Genomic DNA, 9,337 nt, shown 5'->3' on the forward strand with positions numbered 1-9,337 from the left:
TGCAAGAAATGCAATTAAAATGTTGCTGAAAATAAGCCAAATCCCTTCAATTATATAAAAAGGATAAAAATAGCATTTTAATTGTATTCCATAAGGAAACTGAAGTCAAAATGTACATCCAATAGATGGCAAAGATGCTGGTCATAACTGACCAATGACTTCCTCAGCACTGTTTTCTTTAGAATCCATTAATTAAAACTAGTTACCATCAATCCTCAACACCAGACAGACATAGGTTTTCATCCAAGCTCAATTTTTTCCCCAGACACTGAATCTACAGTAGATCTAACTTTAACCAAAGACCTCTCAGGACAAAAAGAGGTTCTTGGTATAAAATCTTCAAATATTAATATTCAAACACATCTCAATCTGCAAATATAGAATTGACTGCACTGGAGACACAGAGGTTTCCTGCGGTGGCATCCTCAGGAAGATATAAAATAGCAGTCCCAGTTCTGTCAAAGACTGTGCTATTCACTGCAATAATGTTATGTCTCTGCAAGAAAAATGTGGATTTAAATCACCATCAATTAATTCCTTAAGAGAAAACATTTCAGGGTATTATTACATACATTTAAATCCCTACATACAACTTCATTTTTCTTGACAACCAGTCTTTATTTCATGGTAAATTTTCAAAGAAAGACTATAGTTGTGTTATGGGGTTGTCTTCTAGGGATGTCATTTGATATTAATCACATTACAGTCATAACTTAATTTTTCAGAGAAATTGCTTTAATTCAAAGACATGCACCAGTGGGAAAGATTAACTGCAGAAACTGCCGTCTAAGAGATTTCTAAGCATTATTAACGCAATCTGTTTTGCTGGGATTTCATTTTAAAATATGTTACTATTTTAGTCCATGTTTGAAATTTGCTGTTTCCTACAAAGCTAACAATGTTACAAATGAAGTGAAAGAAATCACATTGCAATTTGTTGTGCCAATGGCTAGGTTGGGTTTGACTGGAGAAGGATCTATTGACAGGATGGGCTGGAGCTGGGTGGGGGTGAAAGAGATATTTAGGTAGGTCTTGATTAGAATGGTTAATGAATCTCATGAAAGTGTTGCATTATTTGAATGTGCACTATTGAAAGTGATATTTCTATGGAAAAGATGATTGGGTCTAGCTCAGAAATAGGCAATAAGCAATTTATTGTTACTATTTTAGTCCATGTTTGAAATTTGCTGTTTCCTACAAAGCTAACAATGTTACAAATGAAGTGAAAGAAATCACATTGCAATTTGTTGTGCCAATGGCTAGGTTGGGTTTGACTGGAGAAGGATCTATTGACAGGATGGGCTGGAGCTGGGTGGGGGTGAAAGAGATATTCAGGTAGGTCTTGATTAGAATGGTTAATGAATCTCATGAAAGTGTTGCATTATTTGAATGTGCACTATTGAAAGTGATATTTCTATGGAAAAGATGATTGGGTCTAGCTCAGAAATAGGCAATAAGCAATTTTTATGTATATTAACAAAATACTACAGTAAAAGTGGTGTTTTCAGCAATAAGAAGCCTGTTTTTTAGACTCATATTTTCTTCTGACAAAATCTTCCTTTTCTATAATAATAATCAGGGCTTTTTTTCTCATAGAACACTCAGAACAGCGTTCTGCCACCTTTTTTGGTTTTTGAAAGCCTATTGCAGGGCTAGGCAATCTTGGCCCTTTTTTATGACTCATGGACTTCAACTCCCAGAAATCCTGAGCCAGCCATGCTGAGGGGAAGGGAGAGGTTTCTAAACTGAGTCATGCTGGCTCAGGAATTCTGGGAGTTGAAGTCCTTGAGTCATAAAAGAGCCAAAGTTGCCTACCCTGCACTAGAGGAGGACATTAAAATTATTTACAGGGTTACTTCTTTAGGAACTAAACTTTTAGAATCTAAAACAGCTAATTCAAAAAAGCCAACAGGAAAGAACCTCACATTTTTCATCTGCTTCTGTCTTTTGGAAGGTAAAATTAGATAACAAAATAATCTATTTCCTATGTTAACATCTCTGTAATGAAATCAATAAAGGTAAGAGGAAAGAAATGAGAAACATTTTTCTTAATGTAATATGTCTAATTTAGCTGATGCTAGAAAAAATAGTATCTTTTGTACATACTCTTGAAAACTATTTTGAATCTAACCATCTATTACAACTAAACCACTATAAATTAAACAATTTTTAAGAATGAAATATTCTTAATTTGGACTTTACTTTTACTGTTTGGACTGTTGTGTGTTTTTAAAAATAGATTATTTAGAATCTAGTTATGTTGCACTTCAGTCTTTAAATAATTAACCTAGTATATACATAACAATATATGATGTTTTCCATGGTGAGCTTAACATAACAACATTTATTAAAAAGGCTAAAATAATTTCTGGTGGTATTATCTGTACATTAAAATTTTGTTTAGTCACAATCTTTCACTTCATTTAATTTGAAATCAAGTGAAAAATTGATTTAAATTATTTTATTAAAACAAATTAATGGCAATTCTTTTATAAGAAGTTGCCTCAAACAAAATGAGTTTGACATGCTTGCTCTATATAGTTGAATGCTCCAAAATAAATTCTAGACCAGGCCTGTACGTGCAGCCTACCAAGCACCCTTGGACAGAGCACAGACTTTTTTTTTAAAGTAATAAAATCGCCACCACTGCCCTGAAAGTCATGTTGCCTAGTGCCTCCATGGCTTACCATGACCACGAACTCCAACACTGTAGATGCTCCTCTAGTCACCAAATCATTGATTAGCCCACCAGCATTCCTTTGCAGACCACAAAGATTTTTAACTTATCAGTGTGGGCCTTTCCCTTCTACAAGTTGCACAGACCTCTTCTAGATTTTCCTCTTGCCTTTCCAAGTTAACTCCTTGGTCTGTCATTGAGCAAGAATTGACTTTGTAGGGAAGCATATTATCATTTGATGTATATTTAACATATGTTCTACCTTTATTTACCGATTATATAATATTTGTATGCAATCCACATGGTGAGGTTTGGGGCAACTTACAATATTTTTAAAATCATAAGATTAAAACATAAAAGCAGGGCTTTTTTTCTCATAGAACGCTCAGAATGGCGTTCTGGCACCTTTTTTACACAAAAAACAAAAAAGCTTTTGCACAAGCTATGCTACTCCCTCTATTGGCTTTCGAAAGCCAATAGGAATTGCTGCTGAGTGTGCCAAAAGACCTGGCTGGCAAACGTTGCACCAGCAAGTTGTCTGCAGTGAAGGCGAGTTGGCAAGAACTTTGCACCCCTCCCTGCTGCCCAACTACACCATCTCAACTACTGTAGGTAAGTAAGAGAGGACAAGGAGTGGGAGGTGGGTTCTGCGGAGTCCATGTGCACTCCTTCCTTGTGCTCACCCGTGTCAGCCAGGCTGGTGGCCTACCTGGTGCTGGACCTGCGCCACTGTTGCCTCGCCCTGCGTGCCTAAGTGGCCGCCCTGCATTGCCTGGCCCGCCCTGCCTCCACCGCCTGCCCCGCGCAGCCCCACCATATAGAGCGGGCCCCGCTGCTCCCACAGCACCAGCCGCACTGGCTCTGGCCCTGGGAGGCAGCCTGACAACACCCCTTGCACCCGTGACTGCAACAGCGGCGCCTCCCCCCGCCCCCGCCAAGATGAGAGTTCCGGCACCTTTTTTTTCAGAAAAAAGCACTAATAATAATAATAGTAATAATAATAGTAATAATAATAATGATAGTAATAATAATAGTAATAATAATAACCTTGGAGGTCATCTAGTCCAACCCCCTGTTCAGGCAGGAAACCCTATACCATTTCAGACAAATGGCTCTCCAGTCTCTTCTTAAAAACCTCCAGTGTTGGAGCATTCACCACCTCTGGAGGCAGGTTGTTCCACTGGTTAATTGTTCTAACTGTCAGGACGTTTCTCCTTAGTTCTAGGTTGCTTCTCTCCTTGACTAGTTTCCATCCGTTGCTTCTTGTCCTGCCTTCAGGTGCTTTGGAGAATAGCTTGACTCCCTCTTCTTTGTGGTAGCCCCTGAGATATTGGAGCATTGCTATCATGTCCCCCCTCTTCCTTCTCTTCATTAAACTACACATACCCAATTCCAGCAACCGTTCCTTATATGTTTTAGCCTCCAATCCCCTAATCATCTTTGTTGCTCTTCTCTGTACTCTTTCTAGAGTCTCAACATCTTTTTTACATTGTGGTGACCAAAACTGGATGCAGTATTCCAGGTGTGGTATTAATACTTCATGTCATCTTGATTCTATCTCTGTTAATGCAGCCTAGCACTGTGTTGGGTTTTTTGGCAGCTGCAGCACACTGCTGGCTCATATTTAAGTGATTGCCCACTAGGACTCCAAAATCCCTCTCACAGTTATTACTATTGAGCAAGGTACCACCAATACTATACCACCTATATATTATCAATGTCTAAAGCCCCAACTACAACTGTGCATGTTCTAGCCTGAATTACTCTCACACAAGCTACGCATCAACTGAATTTTGGGTCATATTAATACAACCTGATATCAATTTATAATTTGCACTGAATCAAATACTGTATTATTTAAATTAATCATGACCTACTTGAACCACTTTTTTTTGCAGACGATATATATTTATCTTAGGCTGATCCAAAGATTAGGGTTACCTAAGAATCGTGTGAACTTGCTTACCTGAGTGCGAACTGCTTGTTGAGTTTCTTGAAGGGAGAGGCAGGGACTGAAAGGAGAGCTTTTTTTTCCTTTTAACTACTAAACCCAAACAGAAATTCTGCTGAACTTTGCAGACATTCTATATGTACTACTATCTACTTGTTGCCTATACTGCTTCTGGCCAGAGTAAGCTTAACATGGTTAAGATGCAGTTACAAAAATGGAGAATAGACTGCAGTTAAACTGACCTAATTTGAAACGAGGGGTCCTTGGTGCTCTCTGAGCTTGGTTGTTTTCTTGCAGATGTTTTATTACCCAAACTAGGTAACATTATCAGAGCTAGATTATTATCCAGTTTGAATAATGAAATGTCTGCAAGAAAACAACCAAGCTCAGAGAGCACAAAGGACCCCTCATGTCAACCCTGAACTCCTTTATTGGCTAATTTGAAATAAAGCATCCAAATTCTTTGAACAGTTAATCCTAGTATTGAGATGTTACTCAATTATGGTTTCTCAGTGTTTCCGTTGGGAAAAGCCCTCCTGGCAATCCCCATTTAACAATCACAATTGGGATCAGCAACTTGGTCATTAAGCAAAGCGGTCATAAGTGAAAACACAACCGTGCTTACAAACTTACTTCAGCTTTCTTTATTTTACAGATTGTAAATGAAAGGATTGATTGTAAAGTTATTTTTTCATCGCCACCGTAACTGTGAAGGGACGATATGGGGCAGTCACTAAATGATGGTTAATTTCCTAGTTAGACGTCCACTACATTTTATAATAAAGCAACTACATATGTTCCTTGCAGAGCAGCAATCATAAGCCATGATGATGTAAAATGACAAGATGCATATCCTAAAGTCATTATGTAAATGACATGATTGTACCATAATGTTCGGCGTGACTATACAAGTCAGGTGATTTGAGGCATGACATCATTCCCCACCCCAGGGGGTTTATCATTTTAAAACACAAATGACTGTGTAAGGGCCAGTTATATCATTTATTCAATCCTGTTATGACTAACATCCAAACTAGCTTTGAACCTCCTGAGGAATCAGGATCCTGCATTAAGGAATTCACTGCAGTACACTAATTTTAATATGGGAACAAAATTTAGAATTAACCCTATACCAGGTAAAATAATTTGTCTTCAAACTACTTAAAATAAATAGCAAAAATTAACCAAGTTCAAAAAAAGCAAATCTGTGACTCTCTGGGCTGACAGAGCATACTAACACGCAAACCCTTTTCCTTCCAGCATTTTCGATCAGTTGTGAGTTTTCAGCAGGCTTCTAGAATGACAGGAAAAATAGGCTGTATAAAATGGGATGACTTAATCATTCAGTGAAACAGGATGAAAAAATAATAGTCTTAGCAACAAACCTCCAATGACAATTAGATGAGTTAGAGTTTTTTATAGCTCTCTGGTACCAACTAAATGTTTTCTGGACTTTTGTAGTGCAGATAGTCCTATAGAAAGTCCCTGTTCAGGTTCGCAAAGCAATTTTTTTTTACAACATGGTTTCACTCTATCCTGTGTAAATCCATCCAGGCCTTTGAAACAAGAATAAAATTAAGTCTTTTTTTTTAAAGAAATACCAGGCTGACCAGTTATAGTTGAAAAATCCTTTTGAAATGTTTGTCTCTTACAACTAAGGCACAGAAATAAAGATTTGTTCTAGATGACTGAGAGACAGCAGAACCATCCTCTTGTAAACTCATTAAGTGCACTACCTTGAAAAATAAATGAGACGTAAAATGTTCTCTGAATACTTGACAGGGAAAAGGATACTAAAAGAAATGCCAGGGACTGCATAGTTCTGCTACAACATGTTTACTTCTTGGCCAAAACCCCAGATTGTTCTGTTTCTTACATTTGGGGCTATTCAGTGAACTCTGTGGTATGCACTTTTAAGGGGGTAGAAATGATAAATCATTCTGTCTGCCGTGACAGTGCTATGGACATGCTTAATAAAAATTTCCACTGACTTTTCCTGAGACACAATTTTAGACTTACATTTTCGGTATTTTTTTTTTAGCCTGGTCATACAGGAGAGGAGCAAAAACAGCGTAATTCAGTGTGCTCCGGTCTACAGGGTGGGGGTGTATTCAGAATGCAAATTCAGCTTACAAATGCCATTTCATAGGGAATAGTTTTATTTTAAAAAAATCAGATAAGAACCTACTTCAATATGGAATGATGTTACCTAGTTTGCGTAATGAAATATCTGCAAGAAAACAACCAAGCTGAGAGAGCACCAAGGACCCCTCATCTGATTCCTATAACATTTACTTTCCTTGGGTCAACTAAAATAGAAAGCCAGCTACAATTATTCCATATCTGTCCCAACAGTTAGAGGTCTCCTCCCTCCCTCCCCTCCTCCCCAAATTTGTGATTTCATTTTCTGAAAACCTTTACAAATTTTGACCAAATTAATGTAGAAATAATAATAAACTAAATAAATAAATCTTCTACAGATATACTAGTGACTTGAATTTACATGCAGAACATGTTGGTTAGAAGCCTATAAAATTTCACATATTTTCTCTTGATAATAAACCATCCTAACCTATAACAGCCCCACCAAAAGTTGACACGTACATACATCAAGTAATTATTTACAACAGCACAAAATGTGTGCTTCAAATTGTAAATGGCTTGAAACATACTATCTGTTATTTTTGCACATATTTTATTAAACTTAAAACAATAGTTATTTGTTGCATTGTATAAAAAATAAATGGCAATATATTAGCACATATGTGATATATATATTTAATATATATAACTAGTGTATAAAAACTATTTTTAAAACCTCACCTATGATATAAAAATAGCTATTTAATGAGGAAAACAGGGACAGGGAAGTTTATACTAAACTACGTAGAGAAAGGTGGGACACCAGAGAAAAAGTATTAGTGGGGAAACAGGACTTTAAAGAACAAAAATCCATTAAATTAAACCAGAAACTAAAGAAAACACATCTGTCTAAATACATTTGATATACATTGTAGTAGGTAAACCATTACACTGGCAGGAAGATTTCAAGGGAAAAATAAGTTTTACATATTGTCCAAAAAGTATTAAATATACAATTCAGAGGACAAATAATATCACCCAAATAAAAGAGGATACTGAAATTCTCTTAAGTTTAAATTTGTGGGGAAGAGTTAATGTGTAAAATAAATTTTGCATCGGGACTGATACTTATTTTGATAGCAATGCCTATGCTGATTCCACTTTAAATTTTTAAAGAGATTCCTAAGTTAATGGCTACATTTTATGGTTGGAAGAACTACTGAGAATATTCTTGTTAAAGTAACATCTTTCTTATGAGGATGGTGGTCTTAATGTTAAACAGAACCATTAAGCTTATTTGTTAATTGCGATCATGTATTGGAATGGAAACAATCTTGATTACATACTCTCATGGGCTCAGCTTGAGAGTTCTTATTTGGTATCCTTGAAATCTTGGGAAGTTCTTGGTCCTAGTTACAACAGAATTTGAATTATTTTCCCAGCACTGAAGAGAATCAGACATATTGGTACACCTTTCCTTAAACGAATAATTGACCCTTTAAAGTAATTTTTTATTTTTAAATGTCTAGCCATATTTTTAAAAATAAAATTTGGGTTTATAATGTAATTGCTAATTTTAATCAACTACTAAATAATGACAGCTTGAACAATTTTGAAATTTTATGAAAGTATGCAGTTTACCTAGAAAAGCTAAATGTCAATTCGTACACTGAAAACATTTCTTATGTACACTGTTTAACCCTGAAGCCCTCACAGTCTCTTAAACTCCAGAGGCATTGAAGTGTTGAAATAAATAAAGGCATTTCATGTCACTTCAATTGTACAACTCTAATCAGCCTACAGCATAATGTATATTACAAAAAAAATCTAAACGTTTTAAACATCTGCAGATGTTAATAATTTATAATACTGATATAGATTAACATAACTAGCATTAACATAACTACAGTGGTAGTTGTACAATAGTATCATCATAAAACCATAAAATAACACAAATTGCCAGGCTCATCTTAATATGGGTATAGCTCACCTTAGTCCCCAAATGCTCATCTAAAAAGCCATATTTTAAGATTTTCTGAATATGAGAAGAAATGCTACGGTATCAGAGTGTTATGTATCCAGGTGTAGGCATCTGCATAGCAGCAGCCACCAGGGGGCGTTGGCCTAGACGGTTTTGGCGGGAAACCCAGTTTTGGCGGGAAACCTAGGGCCAACCCCATTGGCTAGCCACCTACCTGGCCAGGTATATAAGGAGGCCAGGTAGCCCTTGTTCTCCAGTACGAACCCCCCCCCAATAAAGAGCTGAACACGCACTCTGGCTGGCGTCTCTTCCTTGCGTCGGACCCACTACTTTACATGGAGGATAGGGTATTCAGCAGGAGAAAGAACATTAGCACACCTCAGGGCTGACAGAGACTCAGTAAACACTCTGCACAGGCAAACTGAGCAGGCAGTCACAAAGCCATGGTCCCAAGCTATGTGGCATTTTAGAAGTCCTCACGAGCACTTCAGATTACAGTTGGAGACAAACCACTGCAATATAGTTAGCCTGATTGATCTGTAGCCTAATGCATTGTGTACCAGCTATAGTTTCCAGGAGGTCTTTGCAGGTGGCCCACAATGGCAAACTAGAAAACAAGTCTACAGAAAAACCACCCATACTAACC

At 37.0% G+C, this 9,337-nt stretch overlaps 1 long non-coding RNA gene across 1 annotated transcript; it reads right to left on the reverse strand.

Moving 5' to 3' along the window:
• Positions 1 to 262: 262 nt before the first annotated feature.
• Positions 263 to 4,758, reverse strand: LOC310633640. Its single transcript, XR_014491056.1, has 2 exons — positions 4,644 to 4,758; positions 263 to 496 (listed from the first exon to the last, which is right to left on the reverse strand). It is a non-coding gene; the product is annotated as an uncharacterized lncRNA (long non-coding RNA).
• Positions 4,759 to 9,337: the final 4,579 nt, after the last annotated feature.

Source organism: Vipera ursinii (genome assembly GCF_947247035.1).
Source record: "Vipera ursinii genome assembly, chromosome: 2".
NCBI lineage: Eukaryota > Metazoa > Chordata > Lepidosauria > Squamata > Viperidae > Vipera > Vipera ursinii.